Below are 25,364 nucleotides of genomic sequence, written 5' to 3' on the forward strand. Positions count from 1 at the left end.
TATCCCTTCTCAAGAGCACGGCGGGCTAACAATAACTTTTAATACTTCAGTGCCCAGTTTGAAATGTAGAAATAGCTCGGATAGTGAATTATTCCTTTGTAATTGGAGACAAGAGCCAGCAGGAGCCAGAAGGAGGATGATTGGCTTGCATTCACGTTCTCCTTCTAAAGGCCCTGCTATTTCTTTGCTTCTACTGTACAGGAAGCAGACAAGCTGTTATTTCTTGTTGTTGAGTACAATAGGGCTTGGAAGAAATGTGTTGGGTTTATATTAACCTCCTGTATTGAAAATCTTGGCAGACTTAACTCAGTCCTGTACCTTTGTAAGATGTGATAGATAAATGAATTATTGAGCAGTTCACTGCATGGGAGGTATTTCAGTCCTGCTGTAGAATAAAAGCACTTTCCTGCATGGGCATTTCAGAGCATCGTGCTGATTTTGGCCAAAGTTTCCTTGTGCATGTCCCTGCTGTGCAGCCTCTCCTACTTTTGGTGAGCTGGTATAATTTGTCCCCACAGATGGATATATTTATTTTATAAAGCACCCAGACAACTCACTGGCATTTATACTTCTTAATGATAGGCATTAGGAGAACATTAAACATAGTGGTCCTGGGGTTAGTCGCTTGATTGCGTGTTAGGATTTCGTGCCGTGTAGGAGGGGGAAATGAGGAGTAACAATAACACAGCTTCAAAATACGCTCTTCAGTGAAAGTAAGAGCAGTTCCAAAAAGGCTCTCGAGTGGGAGAGGCATTGACACAAGCCTGGCAGGAAAGGTGATCACAGTCCAAAGTCAGTTGGGCCCAGGTCTTGGAAGATAAGCATCTGTGAGCAGGGTTAACTTTGGATGAGTGAATTCTTCCCCGAGAAATGCAGATGACAAACCCATTTGGAGAGCATTTCTTAAGATGCAATCAGCTGCCTCCAGGCTTTGGAAACAGCATGTTGTTTAGATATTACCTCATGGGAAAAGGGGTTTGAGACCCTTTGTTTAAAAGTATTTGCTTTAACCAGGCCCTGTAATTATAGTCAGAGCTGTCCAAGGACATGCTGGGATCACACACAAAGGTCACAGGAACCCCACTCAGTTTAAGAACAATAAAGGCACTACTGGTACAAAGAAAACTGAAAAATAACAGAGGATAACCCTGATATAAACATACAATTCAAGATAAGTGCCAGAGTTTCAGGAATTCTGGGTTACAGAATTTCAGGATCACCATTAGGAGACATGGAAGGTCTTGAATCTGCGTGAGAGGAGGAGAAATAGCAAGTCTCAGTTCTTCATGCCACTTGATCTCCTCTCTGCCAGGTACCTGCTCTTGACAGGCATTGAATTAATGGCGTAAGTGCTCTGCTCTATAGCAGGACATATGAGTAACTCAACAAAAAAACTCAATTCTTACAGGATGACTGGGCACTTTTAATTTTTCTTTTCCTATTAGAAGCCACAGAGAGTTCGTAAAGGTTAGGTTTGGCTCAGCAAGCATGAGTTCTTGCAAAGAGGCACCTCACTCGTTAGCTGACACAAGAACAACTCTAATTTATATTTAGAGGCCATGAGTAAGAGGTCGTATAGGCATTTCTTTGGCAAACAGAGCTACTAATCATTGTATTTATTGTAAGATTAGACACAAGGCTGAGATGTGCTGAACACAAGCAGATCACTTGCAACTTCAGTTGATATGAGGGGCAGTTTGCAGGATTTCGTGCCTCTCTGGATTGGATCTTCCAAAACCAAGACTGTTTCAGAAGGTTACCATGAGTCATTTTGAAGATGATTTGGTCCCTGAACTGGGAGTTTGTTTGCCAGACACTACTCGTGATCACTCTGTAGTTGCTGGAATTCATTCACCTGCAGCATAATATTTAGTCTCCATAAGAACAGCAGACCTGACTTACAGATGTCTTCAACATCTGGCACATCAGTTCATTTTAATTCAGAATCCTCTACCTGCCCAGCTATCCCTATCCTGATGGGTTGGAAGAGTCACTCTGTGTTGGGTGCTGCACAAAATTGTAATTATGCAGGTGGTTTCTGAGCACTTGTGTGCAGTGGGCTACATGCAGGAGCTCCTGCAAACATGCTGGTATTTTACTATCCAGCACTTTTGTGCTGTAATTGTTCAGATAAAAGCAGATACCTGCAGAAGAGATGAGGTGAATTGGTTCAGATCTTGATACTCAGAAGCACCTGTCTGGGATAGACACAAGTTTGTTAATAAGAGCTCATGAAGGTTCTTCAGTTGTTATCATGGCAGGGGGAGTACACATGTATTTTATAATCATTTGTGATCATATTCCTGTGCTGGTGTGCTCCTGTAGGTTAATAGGTACAGCAATCCCATAATGCCTTTCTGATAGTAAACTAATTGATGTGAGTTGGGGACTGTGCTTAGCATATGACAAACCTCACACTTTGGGAAGGGAGAAAAGCAGAGAGGAGAAATCCTATTAAGTCTTGTCCTCCACTAACACCGGACATACTGCACATCAAATCCTCTGCTTGTGTGTTAATCACCCCACTCATTAAGCAGTGGAAGCTGATTAAACAAAAGTCACTCAGAGGGTCTGATGATGGAGGTTGTGTTAAGTTCCAAAGCAGATCAAATTAGATGGCTGGATAAGTATTTGCATACATTAACATTAACTAGCCCTTTCTTTTATAAAGATCCAGGCAATATCTTTCTGGGTGAAGCATCAGGATTTTAATCATATTCTCTCATGATTAGTTCACTTATGTTTCTAATATTGCAGGCCTATATCTATAAAGTAAGAGATGATACCTCATTAAAAAATCATGAATAAATACATGTTAGGTAGGTGTAAAGATTGATAGGAAGGTTGTCCCTTCTAAATCAACATGCATGAAACAGTTACAGACACATTTTGTGTTGCTTTAGATTCAGGAGTCATTGAGATTTAAATCCCCAGTGACCTGGAGATTAGATGTGTTCAGTGTCCCGAGTCATCCAGAGCCTCTGTTATCTGTGTGATGTATTAATGTCACTGCTGTTGCATTTCAGAGCAGGGGTTATCAAACCTCGCAGTGTCATTTCAAGTTCCAGCATTATGAAAACCCGTGGTGCCAGTTCAGGTGCTGGTAGGTAACCACATACAGAAGTACTATTTGCAGCACTTGCCAGGATTTCCTGTGCTGCTTCTGACAAACTGGACATTCCGGGATCCTGCTGAAATCTGTGGAAGCTGCATGTCTTCTGCCCCCTTGTAGAGGAAAGGAGGTGCTTCTGGCACTTCCATCACTGACCAGTCACCTGTGAGTGATGGTGGGAGGAACGCTTCCCCACCTTCACACACATCACAAATGGGACTTTCTGCTGCAGACTGCTCACAGGCAAATACATGAGGAGGAAGCAATAAGCAGGAAAACTTCTTTCATTGCTTCCAGTAGGAGAATATCTTTATGTAATTATGGTCAGAATGTGTCACCTTCACCAGTATATCCATAGTAACAGGTCTGTATTGTCCTGTGCAGCAGTGAGTTCCCACGTGTTGCAAGATTTTTAAAAAATAACAGCAAAAGACAAGTGACAAAACACAGCTATTGGCAGGTACAGGCAGCAAAGTAAGGGAGGAAAAGAGAGCAGCCATAAAGCTTTATCATTCCTTTCCTGCAGAATAAATTCAAATGCACTCTCCCCTATCAGTTTAAGGCAGACAGATGACAGATGCCTGCAGACTAGAAAGGCTCAATAATATTGCATTATTATTATGGCTCCTTTAGAGAGGATAACATTTCAACTATTAAAATGACTTGCTTTGTGCTGGCTCATTGTTAACGACCTACTTTATCACCATCAATAACCTGAATAGCAAAGCTCTCACTGGATATGGTAATAGAGAATCGATTTGCAGCTGGATCTAAGCCTGGCTGCCACTGTTGGAGTCTCAGGTGGCTGGAGATGAGGAGTGGCTTCCAACCTGTTCATTTTTCTTTCTCCTTTAAGAGCTGGTTAGGAACAGACCAGTATCACCCCATTGGTACATACCTGAGTCTCTCTAACTACAAAATAAGCCTATGTCATGCTTCTGAGATGGAACCTTATGAAAAGTCCCGGTCTATGAGGATTTGCTGCCAGACTGCAAAGAACTGACTCAGCCAGTAACTCCTGACTGGTATAAAGAGCTGGGAAAACATCTTCCTAGGAGAAAAAAATCCTTTTGCATCATTACCCAAAAACTAAATATCCCTGTGGCTGGGCTGATTGCTGGGCCCATCAGAGAGTTCAGGTTCTTTGGCCATGGTGTACACAGAGGATCACAAACTACTTCTTGATGCTGATGATATCATCCTTCTAATACACAAATATTTCTTTTCAATCTCACTAGTAGGGATAGGTTTCAGCACTGAGCATCTTTCACTGTATTTTAAGCATGACAATCAATAATCAGAAAACCTTACAGGCTTATCCCATAACTAAATCAAAAACATAATGGTGGTTCTGAAACCAGATTTGAGCTGTCTCCAGTTCACTGCATCACTTGTGTTAAGAAAGTGAGGCTGGTTACCTTCTGCCTTCAAAGAGAAAGAGAAGTTCCAGACATCTGTTTTTCTACAACAAGAGGTGTACTTTGAAGTCTGCATGTCCCAGTCTTAAACATGACAGATAATCTCCAAAGCAGTGTGTTACAATAAATGTAATCTGTGCTCTTGACCTCAAACACCCTCTAAATTCATACTTCCTATTACTCAGATCTGCTCTGGTCATAGCCTGTAGATTCAGTTTTTAAAGGATGTGAAGAGGTTCTTCAATTCACCTCCCTGCCCTTGGACACAGGTCCGTTCCCTCTTCTGAGTAGAGGTTGCAAAGTTCCCCAGTTTGATGTCACTGAACACCTCAAGGGTTCTGCTCAAAGAATCAGTGAGAACGGGTTCTTCTGAAATGCATAGAAAGTACCATCTCAGGAGCCTCCTGTCCTTATAAAGATCAGAGAGTGTGACAGCAGTTTCTACAGCAATAGAGTGAAAGAGCTTGGATTACCTCTTAGAGCACTGAGAGTATGATCTGAACCTTAACATAACACAGCTGAAATTCCTCCCATTCTGCAAAAGAAGGAAAGATGTTGCTACCTAGTGGTGACTCACTGTCCTATGAAGTATTGTCACACTGGTGTCAACAGGACCAGGGCATGACAAGCCACAAAAAGCACGATTGTTTCTGGATGCAACAAAAATTCTTCCATCTCTAGGGTAGCTGGTGCAGAGGAGACACATTTTGAGCTGCTCCAGTTGTTCCCTCAAGTCTTTGTTTGCATTGTCACTAGATAGATACCTTCCAAAGCACCAAGGAAAAAGAAAGCCATCGTTCATAATTGTTCATTATGAATTGTTACAGCTCCTTGAGTCCAGTCAGCATTTGTGAGCCAGTCATTTAGCATTGGCATTATGAGGTGTATTTATTCCACATTAATTAGTGCACACATTTGAGATTACTGAGCATCTTCATCTTGGGATATTAGACTTCCAGAGAAGCTGCTCACCACAGGCACAGATATCCCCCAGTAAGCAGATTCCCACTGGGCAAAGCTCATTAATTAATCAAAGGCTCTGGATTAGCGTTTTGAAGCCAGGCATGGAAGTGACCAGCTAGGAGTAGCTGAATGATAATTAAACCCGACTGCCTCATGACAGCAGCACACAGCTGCACACTCTCCATTTCATTTCTGACTTCTCCATTTCCCTGTGAGGATATTCAGCTTCAGCAGAATCTGTCAGGTATTCTTTCATTTTCATCAGAAAGTTCTGGTAGTGGCTGTAAGAACAGCAGGGAGAGGGGGAATTTGGCAACACGAGGACACGACAGTGTCAGAGGTGGCTGGAAAACACTGTCAGTCTTGAGACTCTATCAGCCTGGAGACTTCAAGATTTTAAGCTCCTTAATGGGAGCAGTCTTAAAGAGGGTGATATTATAAAAGTGTTCACAAGGAGAAAAGCCTTCTGTTGCAGAGAACTTACATAATGCTGACTCAGCTTGTCTGATGGATGAGACAAAGGGTGGGTTGGCAGCAAAATGGACCTGCTGCAAACCACAGCGCCCTGGTGGGGAACTGCTGAATGCTGGTGAGCAGGAGGTGATGGGGGATTTACAGATGCTGATCACAAAGGAAGTTTTAGGTCCTGGCAGTTCTGTGTAGGCACAAAATATGCACTAAACTGTTCTGTCTGCAGTAGAGTGACAAAGCCTTAGCCTTGGTTTAGGAAGAGGAGTGTCCCACGGCAGCCAATGGAGAGAAGTTCTGAGAGCTCCTCAGAGTCCCTGTTGAGCCTCCTTGCACTGGCCAAAGTGAATTTTAATACACGTTCCACAAGGTAATCTCATATTCTTATGGACTGTCCTCCTCTTTAGATGTCTGCTGAGAGAAGGCAGCAGTCACCTTCTTGTCTGTACTCTAGTTTTTATAAAAGGAAAATTTGAACATTTCAGAGGTTTCAGACAGACTAATTCCTTTTGTCCCTCATCTTGGAATCTCAGCTTTCATGACCACAGGTGGAAGATGCAAATTTCCCTGTGAGGCCCTGGTAATCAGGTCTGTGTCAGCAAAATGAACAGTCCCTGTTCAGCCCAGGAGCATGACGTGGCTTCTCCTTGCACTGCAAGCAAACATCTCCAGTGGTGATTTAAGGGTTCTGTGTTATGACTCTTGGCTCTGCTTAAGACAGTGCATGACGGACCCCCGCTTCAGCACCTCAACCAAGAGAAAATCTCAAATCAGACAGATGGGTAATATAGTCAAACCTCACAACTGACTTAGCCACTGCCTAATGAGTTTTCAGTTTAAGCAGATATGACAGATTAAGGGTAGGAAAAAGACTGCTTTTCCTCCTGTATCCCTCTATTCATTCTGTCAGACAGAAAAAAGAAATCCTCAACTGACCTAAAACCCCATCAACTTTAACACTGGGCTAAGGGACATGAGGACCTTGGTGTCAGCCATAGATTCTGTGACCAGGACCAGCAGCTGGCCAGGGTTGGGATGTCCTCTAGTGGAGCTGCAGGAAAGAAACTCAGCTTTCTGGAAAGAAGTTGGTAATAGCTTCCCTAAGCATTGCTTTGGCTTCCTGCAGAGAGAAGTCTGGAGAGTTCCAGATATTTTTGTCTGTTGTTAAATTCAGCATACAGTTGCCATTACGGGTCTCTCTGAGAGAGCCTGATCGCTCCCAGCATGAATCCTACACTGCAACACTGAATAAAGCAAAGTACTTGCCTTGCCTGCAAGAAGGAGAGAGATAATGCTCCTACATTTCTGTAGGGGCTGTAAAGCAGATCTGAAGGGACCGTGGTGCCAGGCTTCTCTGGGTGCTTTGAGCTTAGTAGGTGTGCAGGCACAGATCTCTGGCTCTGTGTGAACGCCTCCCCACTTTAGGATCAAACAGTGGATGGGCAGGGAGTTTGAAATGAGGCCCCATCTCTGAACAGGAAGGGTCTTGGTCACATACACGAAGCAGAAATTTTAAGGGAAGTTCATCCTAAAGCTTGGGTCACAGCAGCACATTTCACCTGTCTGAGGTGGGAGGATAGATTTAGCCTCTGCCAGTTTTTAAAAAACCATAGTCAATTCAAGTTGCCAAGTGTTGGGAAAAACTGTAAAATTCAGCTGGTGGCTCTGTCTGAGGGGAAAGTGATGAACAACTCTGGTGTTGCATTTCTTCATAGGAGAAGAAATAGGTGCAGCCTGAAGAAGCCAAGACGTATTTTTCACCCAAAGTGCTTAAAAATTAGTTCAACTTGAAGTGAATGTTCCACCCCCCAGCCTGCTTTGTTAGTAATGCAAGAGTAATAGAAAAAAAACACATTGACAGAACTGTATCTGCAGAGTAGAGAGCAAAGCCTTCCCATGCTCACAGGGAAGGCTGTTACAGATTGCTGCAAGAGTGTTTCTCAAAATGGTTTATAAGGCATCAGCAAGTCTTTAATTTAACTGTGTGCCATTATTACATGCTGAGTGTGGTTTATTATTGTGCTAATAAACCATAAAGAAGACTCTATAACTTCATTACCACAGTCAATTGCCATGTGCAGTGTTAATTTGCCAACAGATCATTAATTGCCACTACTCGCTGCAATGTAGACATAAAGCAAAACTATTGGGCAGAGTTTCTTCTCCAGATTCTGTTCTGCAGGCAACAGTAAGACTGAGCACACACAGAAATAGCTGTGATTTGCCAGTAGAAAGGCTTAGGAGAAGGAAGTCATGGATGTTTCCAATCCCAGAAGTAATATCATGGAATCAGAGCATAGTGTGAGTTGTAAGAGACATTTAAAGGCCACCTAGTCCCACATCCCTGCCATGGGCAGGGATATTTCAATTACATCAGGCTGCTCAGAGCCCTGACCAACCTGACCTTGAATGTTTCCAGCAATGGGGCATCGAGGTGTTACCACCCTCATCACAATAAAACCTCTTTACAGCTCATCTAAATCAACACCCTTTTGGATTAAAACCATCACCCCTTGTCCTGTTGCTGCAGGCCCTACAAAAAGTCTCTCCCCATGTTTTTTATAGGCCCCCTTTAAGCACTTGAAGGAATAAAGCCCTCTTATAAGCCCAATAAGGAATCCCAGGCTGAATAACCCCCAACTTTCCCAGTTCTGTTCTCCCAGTACTCCCCTGACAGACCTCTTGGTCCAATAAAGGCAGTTTTCAAACTAAACCAAATGTATTCTGCTTTGAACCTTTAGAAATCCATGGTTTGCACTATTTAAGGATTTCACAAATATAACTAGGGAGTATAATTTTTTCATAGGGGAAAACCAAACCAAAATATCTCATTTGGCTGAAAGAACCTCTTCAGTAAACTGATAAACTGCATTGTCATACTTGCTCTGTTTTGGGGATCTATTTAGCACATAAAGTTGGTTTGATGCCTCTTTAGCTACATAATGGAGAGTAGCACATGCACATATATGGTTGTATGCTATTGACCCCTCGGTGGTCAGCAACAACTTAAAGTGCATTGGGAAAGCTGCTGGAGTAGGAAAATGCAGTTTAATGCTGACAGAAATAAAGATGTTTACACCAGTCAGCAATGCAAAGCAAAATGTTTCACTTTTGAAATAGTGCAAGAGCCAAGATGCCCTTAAAGATTTCTGATCCTGTGGGAAGTTCATCATTTGCCTGATTCACAATAAACAGAAACACTGGAAGTTTATCTGGAGATGAAATTCCAAATTGCACTCTGCTGCATCAGTGCATTTTTTCCAGTTTCAGAGCAAAAATGTAATGGTCCTGATGCTCAAGAGGTGCAGCCTTCCCTCTTAATGATGCCATTACAACAGGGAATTTTTTAATGCTCACTTTCCCTGGAGATATACAACCCCACTCTGTTCAGCTGCAAGATGGGATTTATTAAGCTTCGCAGGAGGTGATCTTTAAATTCCAATCTAGATTTTCCAGCACACTAATGTCCTGTTGCAAAGGTCGTCTTGCACTTTATTACCTGGAAATCTGAAAGGCTATAAGGTGATAAAAATTCCTGCCAGAGTCAGAGTGGGGTATTCCTTTACTTATACACCCCAGAGGATTTATATAGTGGGACTTGATCCTGTGAGACAGACATGGAAAAGTGCTCTGCAGCTCTCACCACCCGGAGGTGGCCCTGACTCCTGTTCTGGGGAAAGAGTTGGTGTCTAACTGGGAAGTTTCTGTGGTTCTGATGACAAGGTGGTAATGTAACACCATGGTCAGCTTTACCCTGAAGCTTGTTTCTAATTAGTAGGATTAAGGCAAGGGGAAAAATACAAGTGAGAGAGCACCTGAAAGTTTAAGGGCATTAATTGCCTCCCAGCTGTCAGGCTAGTAATTAAATTCATCTTGTTGACTTCAGCTCTGTTGTGATTATGTGAAATTAATCTTCAAGCAGACTGAAAGCTTCCATTGCTGTCTGTTTTAGTGCTGAAACCAGCAAATCCCAAACAATATGCAGAGAAGCATTGGCATGTATCTGGCAGTCACCCAACTAAAAATGTCAAGTTAGAGAAATGTAATTAAACTTTTTTCCCGGTTTGCTTTTGTGCATTGCTTTTCCCCTTGTTTATTCTCCCAACCAGGCTAAAACTATGCCCATCTTTCTGGAAGGGCAGCAGCTCAGCTGACAAATCATTTGAGGAGGTCACAAAAGTCCGGTTGCAATTCTTCTCCCACTCCTTAGCTCAAGATGGATTAGATGTAAAGGATTACTTGGAAATTTCAGCTCTCGAAGAACAAATCGCTCCTGCTTGTTAACTTTCGATTAGAGCTGTCAGCCTCCCGGTGCTATGCATCACACACAATTAAAAGCAGTTTCTGCTCCAGAAAGCTGGAACTCAAACCCCCTGCTGAGTATGCAAATGCCTTACCTGACTTGTGCATATGTGTTAAAAATTTATGCATCAATGTAGTCAGTGAAAGCTTGTTATTAGCATCAACTAGTACCCTAAGCCCTTTTTATGTAAGTGAGGTGTTCATAAATATGTTCATGCATTTTACATCCCTACTTTCAGAAAAAAAAGTCATTTTTTCATGAATATATAAATACCCTTGTAGCTGCAGTTACTGTATTAATTAAATGATGTTCACTCTAAAACAGCAATGTACCAAGGAGCAATTGATTGGGTGGTTGCTCACATCTAGGCAGAAACAATGTTTGTTATCTCTGCTTGCTGCTTTTAGCTGCTAGGTTCTGCCTACAAGAATTTGATAAAACTGCCAGCATGATTTAGATTTTTCTGTTATGTTTTGATGTCATCTTTGAGAAGCCAGCAGCCTCAGTAACCAAAACCTGCAGCAAGAATCGCCCACTCCTCAGGCTATGAGGTAATCAGGTACCCCACGGTGTGCGAGATCTACGTGGAGATAAAAACCAATGAAATCTGTATTGTGTGGACAAGAAAGCAGCAGAAGAGCAGCAGAAATCAGTATTGTTCTCTCCTAAATATGGACACTGAGATAATATTGCTGAGTTGCATTCACTGAACAAGTCACTGCAGGTGAACTGAATGCCTGAACTTTGCAGGCTGCAATGAGTGCTGCCTTGTGCCTGCTTTAACAACAGAGAAGCTCCATGGAGGATGCTCTTTCTCTTACCCTTGGAGTGAACAGTTGGCAAAATAAAGGAACTGGGATGAAGGAGTTTGTAGTGCTGAATTTCCTATGTCTTGGTCTCCTGCAGCAATATTCACCATCCACTGACAAAGGAAGACACTCAGTGGTCCCAGAGGTGTTTCACCCTGTGAAAGGCACCTGGAAGCAGTGTATCCATGATGGAGAACACTAGGAAGTACAGGAATCTAGGTGGGTCCTCTCTGACTCTGCGGAAGTTTGCTCGGGTGAATTTCTCCAGGGTCTGATTGACTGACAACTCCAGAGCCCTCTTATCTGGGTATTCATTCCCACTTCTTTGTGGCACCTCCCTGATTCTCCAGCTGGTCAGAGAAGGTTACAACCAATCTGCCTCTGCAGGCTGCGTAAAAAGGCTTCAGAGGATTCCTTTGGGGGTAACTATTTGACACCAGTCTGGATGATGGAGAGCCCTACTGACTCTTTTTACCTTCTAGGGCCACATTCAGTCCTGTGATGCTGTGTTACAACACAAAGCCCCTGATCCTTGCCTCTAATACAGGTTATGCTGTACAAAAAATGTCAGCTGAGAGAGGGCAGAGCTTAGTTTTCCAGAGCTTGTATTACAAGCAGAGGGCTTGCATGTGAAACCAGCCACTGGATGCACAGCCCAGCTGCTGACATGGCCAACCTGCTTCTGAAACCATTTGTTTTCCTGAATCTTGCTAGACGTTGCCTTACAGTCTAAATTTGTAGAAGTCCCAGTACAAACTCAAAAACACTGGGGTATTTTTTGCCCTTCTGGAAACAAAGAATTCTTAAAAAGCCAAGTATTAGCCATGATTAATTCCACTGCCATTGGCCACACACCTGACAAGCATCCCTAACCACAGCCCCAAACCACAGACCTGTGTTCTAGCTTAGGGTAACTCTTGGCCTTGCGTTTGTCAGCTCCCCCTGAAGGGAAGAGTCATGAGGAATTACTGCCAACACTTGTAATATTGCAGGACAGGAGTCTTCATCAGCAGAAAGGGATGAGACTGATGTTCAGACAAATCTTTGCTTCATTTGGATTGCAAAGGGAAATACATACTTATCTATGTGGGCTGGAGCAGCATTAGATCTCTAGGTAAACCTCTAAGATAGAGATGATAGTAAACTGCTGGAGTTTTGGGAAATTCAGATAAAGTCCCTGTCTCAAGGAAGTTCAGGTGTGCTGCGTTAGGTCAATCTGACCTGGCTCCTTTCCCAGAAAACTTGATCTGTTTAACAGGAGTGTCTAAGGAGCCTAATTGCTGTAAGCTGTCTCTGCAACCTGTGGACAGAACCTGTACAAATAAGGATTAGCCCACCTAAGGGATGGTATAAGGAGAACTGAAATAAAGATTGTAAGGCATGGTGTGGAAGGTGAGGGCAGTGAGGGAGGACAAACCACTGCAAAGTGTGTTATGTTCTGAAGGAAATGCTGCGGTTCCTGGAGTTCATTGTCCCAAGACCTGCTGACACCTCATTTAGTAGAGCTTACCCCAGGCATTTGGATGGGTTTGGCTCATCTTCTAAGATCCCTAAGAAGACAAAATTCAGGCTCGGGGTACAACCTAACTGTTCATTTTATGACCAAAACTAATTTCCTTATACAATCTGACTATGCTCAGTTGAAAGTCCTCTGGTCGGTGCAGTCACCACAGAAGTTTCCTTGGGCTGTAATTCTGAAATCTCATACCTATTCCACGGTCTCTTCATCCACCCTTGCATCCCCATCCTCCATCCCAGCAAAGGAGGCCACCACAGTCTGGGTTCGCAGTAACCCCATGGGGGTGGTGCTGTGTTATCAAAGCCCAGCTGGAGCATCTGAGCCTTGGGGAGGAGCAGGGCTCTGCCACCCTCCCAGCAGCTCTGACTTTCTGTGCTGCCAGAAGTCCTGGAGCCTGGTGAGGTGGCTGCAGCTCCGGGGTCAGCACAGCACAGGCAGGAGCACGTGCTGCCCCGAAGCTCCAGGCTTCTCCCTCCTGGAGCTGGCAAGGTCTGCACTGCAGATGGATCCTGGGATCTTCCGGGTTTTGAGGACCTTAAATACAAATTCCCGCTTGCAAGGCTTTTTCTGCCTTCCTCATTAAAAACCAGGAAAATTGCTGACCCTAAATTTAACCCCAAGGTTAACTTTTTAACTCCAATTTCTTTCAGAACTATTTATTTTAGACTGTTCTATTATGTTTTGAACAGTGCTGGGAGGTGATAGTTCTGGAATAGTGAAGTGTCTTGCAACCATGGTAACACAATGTACTCATCAGAAAGTTTTCTGATATTAAAAAAATCGTTTTGCCACAACCTCACCCATTAGGTTTCCTATTATATTCCAAGGCTTTTTTTTTTTAATGTACAGAAGCCTTTGAATGATTAGGTAACATTGCAGAGAATCACTCTGACATGATAACACAGCATTTGCCCCTGGAGCATATGACAGGAAAAAGCCCAAAGGAATCTGCTTTTGAAAGATATCAAGCTGGGAAAATTGGAACTATCATCATTAAAGGGTGCTTTTTTTCTGATGCATTGTAGAATTCCCTTGCTTCAGATACAAATACAGATAATAAAAAGTGTTTTTATAAATACATTAACAAAAAAGGAGGGCCAAGGAAAATCCCCATCCTTTTTTGGACACAGTAGGGAATATTGTCACCAAGGATGAGGCAATTCCTCTCCCCTTTTTCACCTTGTTACCCTTTCTCCCAGTGGGATAGAATTCCTGCTGGCTGAAATCACCACCATCTCCACTGTAAATACTACACACAGTTTACCTCTCTCCATTATCACTGTCTCTCTCCTGAATTTATATCCAATCTTACTCTTTTGCTCCTGTATTATGCCAAATTAAAATCTCCTAAGTGCATGAAAAGTGGTGACTGTAATGCCTGAACAAAAATTAATAAAGCCAGGAGAGAACATGAAATCAATAATCTGATTCTGACAGCTTGCTTTGTCTCTGTGGCCAGGCTCTAAGGATGTACTAGTGTTTCCCTCTGTTTAAAATTAATTGAACTATTTTATCATATCAGATAAGAGTGCACTCTTTGTGCTATTAAAGTGATAATTATGACATGATAATTACAGTCTATGGCCAGTATGATTCTGTGAATGAGTCAGCACAGGCAATTAGTTTGAGACAGCAACTTTGTGCTGTGTGAATGTGTCCCCACAGACGGAGCTAAAGGATGGTCTGGTTGCTTATTATATCTCTTGCTCAAGCTTCCTTATTCACAGGAGCATAAGGCTTTTTTTAATTGTTGTTGTGGTTTTGGGGAGGGAACTGGAGGGGGGGGGATTGTTGCTGATTTTGTTTCCAGCTTGGCCAATCCATTCGTATAAATATAATGACTGCAGGAATCAGAGACAGAAAAAGACAGCAACAGGGCCAGTCTCTAAGGCTGTGGGTTCAGAGCTCTGTGTTGGTGTCCTTTGAGAAATTCTGTTTGATGCCAGGACGATTTGGGCTCCCCATGCCTGCTGCATCTTAGCATGACTCCATTAAAGCTGATCCACCTCCGAGTTTCCTAAATCATCCTTCACTGTAATTTCCTGCTGACAAGTCTGTGCCCCCCTGAGCTCACTGAAAAGCCTAAAGAATGTCCTGCAAGAAGGAAGACAAAATACCTGTTAGCAGAAAAGGCTAGGAGCATCAAATGTTGCTGAAGAACTGCTTGGTTTTGACCAGCTCAAAGCACGAGGGTATTTCATCCCAAGCCATTTACAGTCTGAACCAGGAGACAAGGGAAGTTAGAGATATGTGCAGATAACTAAATAATGAAACAGGTTTGGGAAACAGGAGAGAGTGCAGGGAAGTAAAGTTGTTGGATTATTTGCTCCTAGAGGGAAGGTAGGAAAGGAGAGGGTTGTTTGATTCTGGGAGTTCTTGCCTTCTATGATCTCGGGTGAAAAAAGGGATAATTCTCATCTCAGAACACACCAGTAACTCTTTGTAATAAATAACACACAGGGCAACAAACTGAAAAATGAAGAGAAAACACAACATGGAACAGCTGCTGACTAAGGGAACATCATCTATCCTGTGACTGATGAGACAGTTGAAGAACCAATATGGGATCATGCAATTAATGATGATGTGTGATCAGAAAGAGCTGATTTAGGGACACCTTTCCTTGCTTTGCAGGGCTCAGTTTTGCAGCCCTAATTTTCTTTGGCTCTGTGTGTAATTCTATCTTAGCTGTATTATTCATTTTTCACAATGTTTATTTCGAGGCTGTTTCCACCTTAGGCATGCAAATATGAATGTCATAAGATTAGGCCAGATCCCTGGCAGCAAAAACGGAGAGGGCATGTTTTTGTTCCTTGAACGCCGTGGTGTGTCACCATCTGTGAAATTTCAGAAAAGGTGCCACTGCCTCATCCCAGATCCCTGGTAGATGTGATGAGCTACAAGGAGCTGTCAGCAGGAAGGGTCTGTGTAGAACATACTGCCTCCTGATAAAAGGAACCAACACATCAACACATGTACAGCATGTCACTATTAGGTCAGGATTTGGAGTTCAAGAGACAGATGCTCTCTCATATCCCAAGGCTCCGTGGAATCCTGCACACACCAAGTGAGAATGTGATTCATAGAAAACCAAGGGCTCATCCTGTGCCTTGTAGGAGACAAAAATTGTGTCCTGTAACCTGCAAAACAAATACATTTTTATTTATTGGGAAAGGCCATGTTGGCTTCAGGATAAACCTGTGTTGTGCTTATGTTTTGCAGGCCAAAAGGAAATTGGAAAGATTGTTCCATGCAGCGTAAGTGACAGATGTTTGAGTGGAACCCAGCAGAACCCCTGGACATGTTTGAGTGGCACCTGACAGAACTCCTGGACATGTAGTGCCCAGCCTAAACTCAGCTGTAAGAATAGCTAAAAGATCAACGCCAATTTTTTTTTTTACTAAGGAATTACATTCCTTATTGTTCCTTTGTTCTCTTCATGTGGCTGCAGTACCTTTATAAACACCCTCTCCCCTCTTCTGCCCCCACTGACTCTCAGAGGAAATTGTTGGACGTGAAGGCCAGACACATCTTCAGCAGCATTTTCCCTTCACTTACATAACTGGATATGAATCTTGATAATTGCTATCTCTGATACCCTTCTTGTTAACAGGTTTCAACCTGCAAAAGAATCCAAAACACCATGTATAAAATTCTAAATATTAAAATTCCTAGTCCCTGCCAAAAATAATACTTTTAGCTTCCCAGTTTCTTCCCCTGAACAAAGAGGGGAACAAATATTAAAAAAAATAGTAAAACAAGAGAAATGTTGGCTGGAGAGGACCTCTGGTGGTTAGTAACTCAAATTCCCATTTGGAGCAGGAATATTGCCAGTAGAGCCAATAAAGAAAGCTGTTACAAAGCAGAGATGCTCCCCACTTGTGTTTTTAATAATGTATGTTCATTTACTTCCCACAATCAAGAAGGTTTCTGTGTTACTGGGGAAACCACAGCCTAGGAACAGAGTGCAGCAGTCCAGGTCTTGGCAGGGAAGGAGCTCTGAACAGAGAACAATGGGGCACCAGGGGTAGAAAGGTGGTTTGTACATGAAAGATGGTTTGTAGCTCAGCACTGCAGCCCAGGTGGTTGGAATCAGCACAAAGGGCTGCTCCATGTCGGTATCCCACAGCAGAGATGTCAGGGGTGGAGATTCAGTATGTCCCCATCATCTCTGATCCTGTGGGATATGGCTGGAAGGTCAAAATTAACAGCTGGAGTTATTTTGGCCAAGATTTTGGTAATGAAAAAGTAACTGATGTTAAATGTCATTTGTTGATTTACACCAATGTATGTTTTTCTGAGAGTGACTGGTGCTGAAAACCCAGCAGGATCAGGAGGTGAACCAAAATGTCTGCACACAGGGGTAATGTTTCATAGAGCCACTGTCACAAGTGGAAAAAAGTAAATTAAAAAAGATTGCACTGAAAAAGCAGCTGTACAGTTGGGACTGTGCAGTGTGTGGCTATTTGCCCCGACTTACTGTGAAACCCAGCCTATAACTTTGATCCGAGTTCTCCAGTTCCTCTCATTGTGAGTGAAGGAAAGCAGGTCCCAATGATTGCCTGCGTGGGATTGCTGGAGAACCAGGGAAACAGTCGAAGCTTTGTGCAGTTTTAGTAACATTTCTCAAACAATTTATCCTACAATGACATCTGGTGGTTGCTTTCTTTGACAGGAGGTTCTTGCAGAAGTATCCTGCCAGGAGTTGTGGGGGGTGCATATTCCCACGGCAATCATTCACTGGGGTTCTACTTTTGGGGAAAAGTGCAGACTGGAGCACACTTGAGACTCACTCCCTGCTCCTGGCAGCAGCCTGGTGCCCACCCAGGAACTGGTGATGCCCAGTGTTTTCCTAATCCAGCAAAATCTGCAGGGCAGCCCTGGGGTTCTCCTCATCCCTTCATTGCTGCTCCCACCCTCATGGGCAGCCCCTGACGTGTGCTCCTTGGATGCCTGTACAAGACCCTTGGCCATCGAGGTGGGCATTTGGGCACCTGTGGCTATCACAGGTGGTCTCCTGGCCACCAGGTGGAACCCGAGCCATGCCTGTCTTCAAACTCTCGCTGCCAAGAGCTCCTTTCAGAACTTGCAGGCAGCTCAGTGCTCCTCTTCGGCGGGTTTTACCTTTCTGGGGTTGTTCGTACCAAGCAGGCTGCAGGGCACAGGTGCTGCCCTGTTTGAGGAGATCCCAGGTCCTATGGGGACATGCCCAAGGGGAAATTTTGCAGGCAGCAGCAAGACGTGGAGTTTAAAAACTGATTGGTGGATATAGTGTGGAAGGAGTAACATGAATGAATTTCATGGATTTTGGTCCACATTAAAGCGAGGTAACAGCTAAGCCCTGACAGCTCTTGGTGTCAAATATTGCCTTGTTTGTTGGGGAAAATAGCAGGGAACTGCTGAGCTTGCTCTGAAAAGGTCTCAGTCCTACAGTCAGGATCCAGCTATCTGGGGCTGGATTGCGGTCTGATACTCAGCAAATTCAAACCTGGCACTATTAATTAAAAGTGTAACAGTTTGACTTCAAACTAAATTCTTCACCATGGTATCTTCTCATTAGATCCTCTAAGGTTTTTGCTTTTGAAATTCACTGGTTAATGCTGGCAACCACTAGTGGTGGTTAGTACTGATTTTCATTTGCTACAGTTTTTTTTTTCCACTTCAAGATATTAAGACGACTTGTGGGATTTTGGAAAATATGTGGGTTTTGAAAAGACTAACAGAATTTTGGTTGTGTTTTATTAGGATTTTTTTTTTTTCCTGTGGCCTTTTAAAGACTTGGAAACTTCTAGGAGAAATGGTGTGTGTATATATGTGTGTATGTGTGTGTTTGTGCATCCCATTAAAAAGTATATTTTGGAAAGTGTGTATATATATACTTTTCAATCTTTCTTCTAGGGTTAAGAAGGACTTCCCACTCCCCAGATCAGGATGAGGATGCAGCAGCTGTTGCTGTTTATGTTCTAGGATTGTGCAGGCTTCCCTCAGAGAAGCTATGTGCACAGTAGCTCACACATTTGGGACCCCTATAGCTCTGCTGCTGCTGCAATTCTTTTCCCTTTGTTTCCCTGCCAGGACCAGCAGTTATGGGCTTTTTATTCCTCCCCTCAGAGAGGGAGCCCAGAGTCAGCCCATGAGGATCATACATGGTTAATACTCTATGGCTTGTTGACTCACACACCGAAAATAATTTCTTAATATCTTTGTACTCTTTAACCTACTGTTTCCTCTCATCATTGGCACTGAGAGAATATCTGTGATTTCTGCTGAAATCCCTGGGCTGCTCGGCTTGCACCGCAGGTTCCCTGCTCAGCATCTCAAAATCTTTATCATCTTTATCTACCTCACTCTAATGTTTGCTCTTGTTTGTTTGCAGTGGTGTCATGTCACTGAGGAATCAGGAGCTGAACTCATTTCTTTCATGGTTTAACACTCTAAACGTGTGAACATCAATGATACATAAGATGCCATAACCCAGGTCTGCCATCTGTCTGCTGCTCAGGGAGGGGAGCATTAGGGTGTTTCACCAGCAAATGCCACAGTGTTTTGCTTCAACATCAAAATCCATGAGTTTTGTTCTCTTGTGCTTTTTTTAAAAATTTTGTTCTCCCATTAAAATTTGACCTAATTAGGGCAAACAACTTGAAATCAAATATGTCCTTTACAGACCAGTGAAAACTTTCTAATTGATCTAAAATTTGGTCAGAGTGTGTTTTCATTCTTCTTGAAGGGGAGTTGCCTTTCTTGAATTTGCCTGTTCTTTTCCCCCCGTGAGGGAAATATGTGACTTGATGCCACGGTGGCTGGAAAACCACGTTGATTGGAAAGTGTGGTGCTCCCCTGTCCCTGCCTGTCTCACAGGTGGTTTCTCAGTGTGGCATTTCATTTCCTGAGGTGTCCTGAGACCCAGAGCAGGGTTAGGGCTCTGACAGCTCAGCCCTGTCACCTTACAGTAGCTTTCCCACCTCTCCCTCTGCTTGAGGTTGTCTTTGTAGGGAGCTGGCAGAGCTGGATTTGTGTCACCTCTGCACATTTGGCTCTGCAGGTCCAGCTCCAGCCCCCTCTGGAGAGGGTTTGTGTCAGCTCAAGAAACTGCACACGTTCATTTTTGCAGCACCTTGTGCCAGGGCAGCAGCTTCTGACAGTGACAGGGCAGATGTGACTTCTCTGCCCCTCCTAGACCAGCACCCCCGGCACTTTGTGTCAGTGCTGCTGAAATAACTTGAGCTGCACTTTCAGCTTGTTCCCTTCCACCAGCCAGACAAGTGCAGAAATGAGTGACAGGAACGATTTGATATAAATAAAATTTTTATAATGGCAAAAAGATTCAGGAAGCTCCAGCAAAAGGGGTTGGATAGTGTATAGAATTAAATGAATATGCAGAAGGTAACAGATTGTATAGGGGGATTTTTTTTGTGTGTAAAATCACTCATCTCCACAGACATCACTTAGCAGGAGCCTCATCCCTCTCAGTAACTGGCATCAGTGTCACCATCTGCTCCCTGGTGCTGCCACTGCACAATGGCCTGGCTGTTCTCAGCCTTCCAGAACATCAATTGCTTGAAATAAAATTTTAAAAAGCCATTCTATTACTTTTCAAACTACATCCAAAAAGAAGCGGGTAAGAATGAAAGGCTTTAGGGGGAATGGTGAGAAATAATCAGAAAACACTGATAACACACTGGAATGCTGCTGGAGAAAGAAAAGGCAGAAGTAGCCCCAAGCAGTCCAAGCAATCATTTCCCCCCTGTGGATTGAATTTATTTACACTTTTCTGTGCCTGTGTTGAGCCAAGGTAGAGCAGCTGAGCTACCTGGTGTGGTCATTCCCCCTCTCCAATCAGTTAAATCAGGTTTTGGGGAAAACGGAGATTTATTTCAGCTGCTCTTGGAGTACCATACCAAAACTCAACCCTTACCTGCACAAAGCCTGGGCACAGCCTCCAGCCCTTTCTGCATCACTGTTCCAGCTGCATTCTCACATCCAGCAGTGATCTGAAAGTAATTCACAGTCTGAAGCTGTGGGTGGGAGGACTGCTAAGAAATTGTGAATGGCCCCACTGCAGTCCTGGGTTTATGACTTAAGAAGACAGTAAATAAGTTCCGTTTTCATAGGACAAAACACTTCGAATATTTTTTGCCAGCAGATTTTGAGGCTTCGGGGAAAATTTTAAAAATATGTTTCTTCTGAGAAATACAGATTTTGATTTGTTGCTACAGTTGTCACTATGGGCTAATATTGCTTGGCCAAGAAATACCTGAGCTAGGAAAATTTAGTTTTGAGGCCAAATGGTTATTTGTTATCAAATAAATAAGGAGAAAATAAAAGTAAGGTTCTTGAACAGGGGAAGGACCTGACTGTCCATAACAAAAAATCTCTGACTTTTTCAGGTTGGAAGTGGCCACGAACTAGCACCTCCAGAACCTGAATTTTCAGCTTTAGAAGAGCAAAATAACAACCTGACTGAAGGCTATGAAAAAGCAGTAAATAAACCTTCTGTCAGGGTGTGAGAATAAAATAGGGAAAAGGAAGGGGATGTGTTGTCTTAGACACTCAGGAATGTGATTTATTAACAGATCTCTGACAGTGAACTGGATCTTCCAAGAAGTTCTCTTACCTCAAAAATCCAGTATGTGTTTCTTCTCTCTGGTAAGTAGATGATGTGAATATTTTTGGTTTGTTTTGTGTTATGTCCATTTTGATAATCAAAAAAAACCATGGGTTGTTGTATGAATTATTACTTTAAAGAAATGTTTCTTGGGGGGTTTTTTATTTTAAAAGTGCTTTTGCCCGTATAGTCGAAGAAAGAAGGAAACGTTGAGAGCACCTGCTCCTGCTATAAATAATGGTTCAATAATCTGGAAAAATGGGAGGATCTTTGTAGGTTAGACTGGAAACCCTCACTGAGGAACATTTTGCAGGCTGTGGAAGCAGGAGCTGTCGGGGCAGACTGTCTCAGGAGATGTGGGAATTGAACTGAGCTAAGAAAAGGCCCTCTGTACCAAGCTGTTAACTTGAAGAAGAGCTGCTCCCACTGGATTGGATTAGGGAGCAGATGTTTTGTTTTTAGCTCCTACTGTCGATTTTCTAAACATTCAAAATTACAAAATATGAAAAACCTCTTTTAGTTGCTGTTTCTAGTGAGACAGAAGTATTTACTTCAGTTTGAATCAAATGAAATCATGCTTGAACCATCTTGTAAAGCAATGGTCCCTGGACTATTGTGAGTCTGCCAATTTGCAAGTCCAGTAACAGTGAGAGGAGTAGCCAGATTAATGCAATTACACTGTCAGCAAACCACACTTTATGGCTGAGCTCTAGTGGCAAATGCCCTATCTTTGTGACAGGGCAAATTTTATGAGCAAAACAGGCAACAGCCTGCCCTGGGTTGGGCAAATTTGGGGGTGTTGTACCTGAACAGCAAATTGCGCTCCCTCTGTACCAACTCTGAATCACCACAGCTTTCTGTTATCCTGATTGATCAAGAAATTACTGAAACTGGAAGCCTTCAATTTCCAATCCATACATGTAGTGCTATGAGAATCTTCTCTGAATTCAGCACTGCAATTTAGCTCAGCAGCACATGACTGGAAGAAAATGATTTGCTGATTAATAAGTCTGAACTTCACAGCAGTAGCCCAGCTCATATTTCCTGAAAGTGCTGTTGCACCACAGACAGTTGTTGGCTGTAGGGCACTGTCTCATCTGGAAGCACTCACTTCATAATAGTTGCACAATTAATAGATGTATTCCCTAATAACTCTCTGAATTTTTTTTGAATTTTTTTTTTGTATTATTTCCATCCTTAACATTTGTCTAATATGCTTTAAATCACACAACACCCTCCAGAAGAGAAAGGATCCCCCAAAACTTGTTACAGTTGTGCTCCTCTCTGCCTTGCCTTTCCTCCCTCCCCCCATGGTGAGCAATCTCTGTGTCCACTCAGGAAGCCTCAGCTGGCCACATTTCCAGTCTGTTTGACCAGAGTTATTCAGAGCAATCTGCCCATTAGCAATTAATTTCTCCACCACTTGCCCCAGGCTGGCTGTGCTGTAATTCCAGCAGCAGTGATGCAGTGGATCCCCAGTGTGACTGACCACGAGGGGATGTGCTGGGCCACAACCTCCTGCGTGGTCACCCCAGCCCAGCTCATCAGGGCTGAGTCACTGCCTCAACTTGCTGTAGTTTTTGCCAGTGTCAAGCTTTGATTTTGTTTTTAAAAGAATTCATTTAGCTGCACGCATTTAAAAGAATGCATTTAGCTTAAGGCACATTTTACTTCCATCTGAAAGAGTTGGGAACACTCACATGTATATTTCTGTTGTTCATCCTCAGTTCTCAGGGGAACTTGATACATGGAAAGATCAGTAGAGTGTGACCAAAGACTGAGGCAGCACAGCTCCAGGAAAGATGTCTTGCCTAAAGGTATTGACAGGAGACCTGTGCAGGAATTAGCAAATGTTTTCTAGCTCTAAAAATGGCTGAAGTTGTTCCCCAACTTTTCTGAGTTTTGAGATTTTTTTGTTTGGGTTTTTTTCCCATTTGTTTGGGGTTGTATTTATTCTGAAACTGGACAGGCTCTAGGGAACCAATTAAGATATGTAAAAGAATAGGAACATTTGCCAATGCCTTAATTAGGGCCCTGGCTATCCTAAGATAGTTCTTGCTTTTCTGGAGGGCAGCACCTGCATACAGAGGCTGATCTTTTCCTTTGCATCACAGATGAAAACAAGGAAGTGCCAAATCCTCGCTGATCTGTCCACTTCCCACCCAGGGAAAGGAAGGTGAGGAGGGTGGGCATTCCCTGTGCCAGTTCCACCTGGTGATCTCTGAGCAGGCTGTGGAAGTGGTCAGTGTCATCCATGTCCCTGCTGGGCAACCAAACCTTCCTGCTGAATCCTCCGTTGCCATCACAACCTCTGTTACTATTCATGAAAGGACATTCATGAACCATTTAAAAAAATGTTTATGATGAAATTACAATCTTTTCTACTGTGATACTGCTGTCCACAGATGGTCTTCTGAAGTACTTTTAAAATTTTAATCGACAGTGTATATAACTGCCCTCTGTTAATATGCTGGGGATGAATGCCATGGAGCAGTTTCTAAACTGCAGAAATTACAGAAAAGCTATTAACTGCTAAATACTATGAAAATAGTAGAGTTTGGGGAAGGACAAGCTGCAGTGTAAAGTAGAAATAAATTAATTTGTTTCTTCTACAAAAGAGAAGTTATAAGAAAAGTCTGTAAGCCTCCAACATGATAAAAAGGTTGGGTTTTTTTAATATGGGCAGTAATCTGTGTTTCACCACGTTCACAAATCCGGGGTTTAATATGAAACCAAAGAGCTGTAACTGAGATATTAAGAAATAAAATCTGACTAAAGGAAGTCCAGCTTTTGACAATGTCAAGTCACATTTGGGATTCTTCATCAAAGATCTTCTTCAGAGAACAATTAAATTTCAGAACAATTCATGTTATACCTGATGGCTCTTCCTGGTTATGCTTTAGGCTGGTGGGAGGAATTTGGAGGTTAATGTGTCTGTTGGAGGACACAGATAAATTTAGGCTGAAGGTAGGGGTGAACCCTCAACCAATTCACTGTACGTTCCCTCACACTTTTTAAGTAACACTCCACTCCCAAGGTTTACTGGTAAACTGTGAAACCACCCCCCAAACCTTCCAGGTAACGGACTGTCCTGTTAGCCTGGCACTGGGGGAGAGGCACAGGGGTGAAAGGGAGGAGGACACAGATGACAGGACAGCCTTGGAGGCACCCTGTGACTGCCACGGCCCTGCTGGCTGCAGGGAAACCAACCATGAATAATTCAGTGTATTTCACCTTGCTGCAATGGAACAGTCTCTTGCTGAGTCTCTCTGGCAAAGAAGTGACTTGCAGCCACTAAGCTGTCACGCAGTTTGCAGAAGAAGAAGGGATTTGGGGGATTAGCACTGGCAGGATCAATCCTGTCATATTTAAACAGCAGCTGAAGTTATTGTTGGCACTGAGAGCCAGTTTGGGAGAATTATCTGCCTGTTAGAGTTCAGGCCCTGTCTTCATCTCATTTTCTGACATTTCCCCCGGTCTGGCCCTCTGTAGAAACAATTTTTCTGGGAGCTTGTTTATGGAGCTTTTCTCATGGTACAAATTCATTGCCAAAGACTTTTATGAATGTTGTGAAAGTTGATTACTTAGACTCACCTAGACAGGAAATTTGAAGCAGGCCAAAGTGAGTAATTAACATCCTTATTTCCCTTCTTCTCTGATGCCACTTCTAAAAATTGCTGGAATACTCTTCTTGCTGACTATAATTTTATTTTTCCCTTTTTCTCCCTTCTCCTCACCTCTATTTGTGGGTGGAATTTTGGGTGCAGGAGTTAAGTAATATTTGTAATGACAATGATAGTCATGACCTTTTTTATTTTGAGGTTTTATATGAAAAATCATTTTATATTGGTCATTTTATCTTGACCATTTATATTGGTCAAGAAATCACCTCCAAAATCTTGATATTTACAGGGATGTGCATTGAACATGGCACTTAGGGACATACTGAGGAAATGCACCAATATCCAGGATGTCAGTCCTGGGAATCGTTTCTCCTTGCTTGGTGGGAGACAATCCGCAGCAAAGCAGATCCTGCTCCAGCAGCATGTGCTGTGGGGTTGCTCAGTCCATGCCTGTGCAATCAAACCTCCATCCCTGGCCTCTGAGGTGCTGCAGCACATCCACACCTCACCAGGAAATCCTCCCTGCTGCCCAGTGACCCCA

Source organism: Coloeus monedula, assembly GCF_965178545.1.
Source record: "Coloeus monedula genome assembly, chromosome: 15".
Lineage (NCBI taxonomy): Eukaryota > Metazoa > Chordata > Aves > Passeriformes > Corvidae > Coloeus > Coloeus monedula.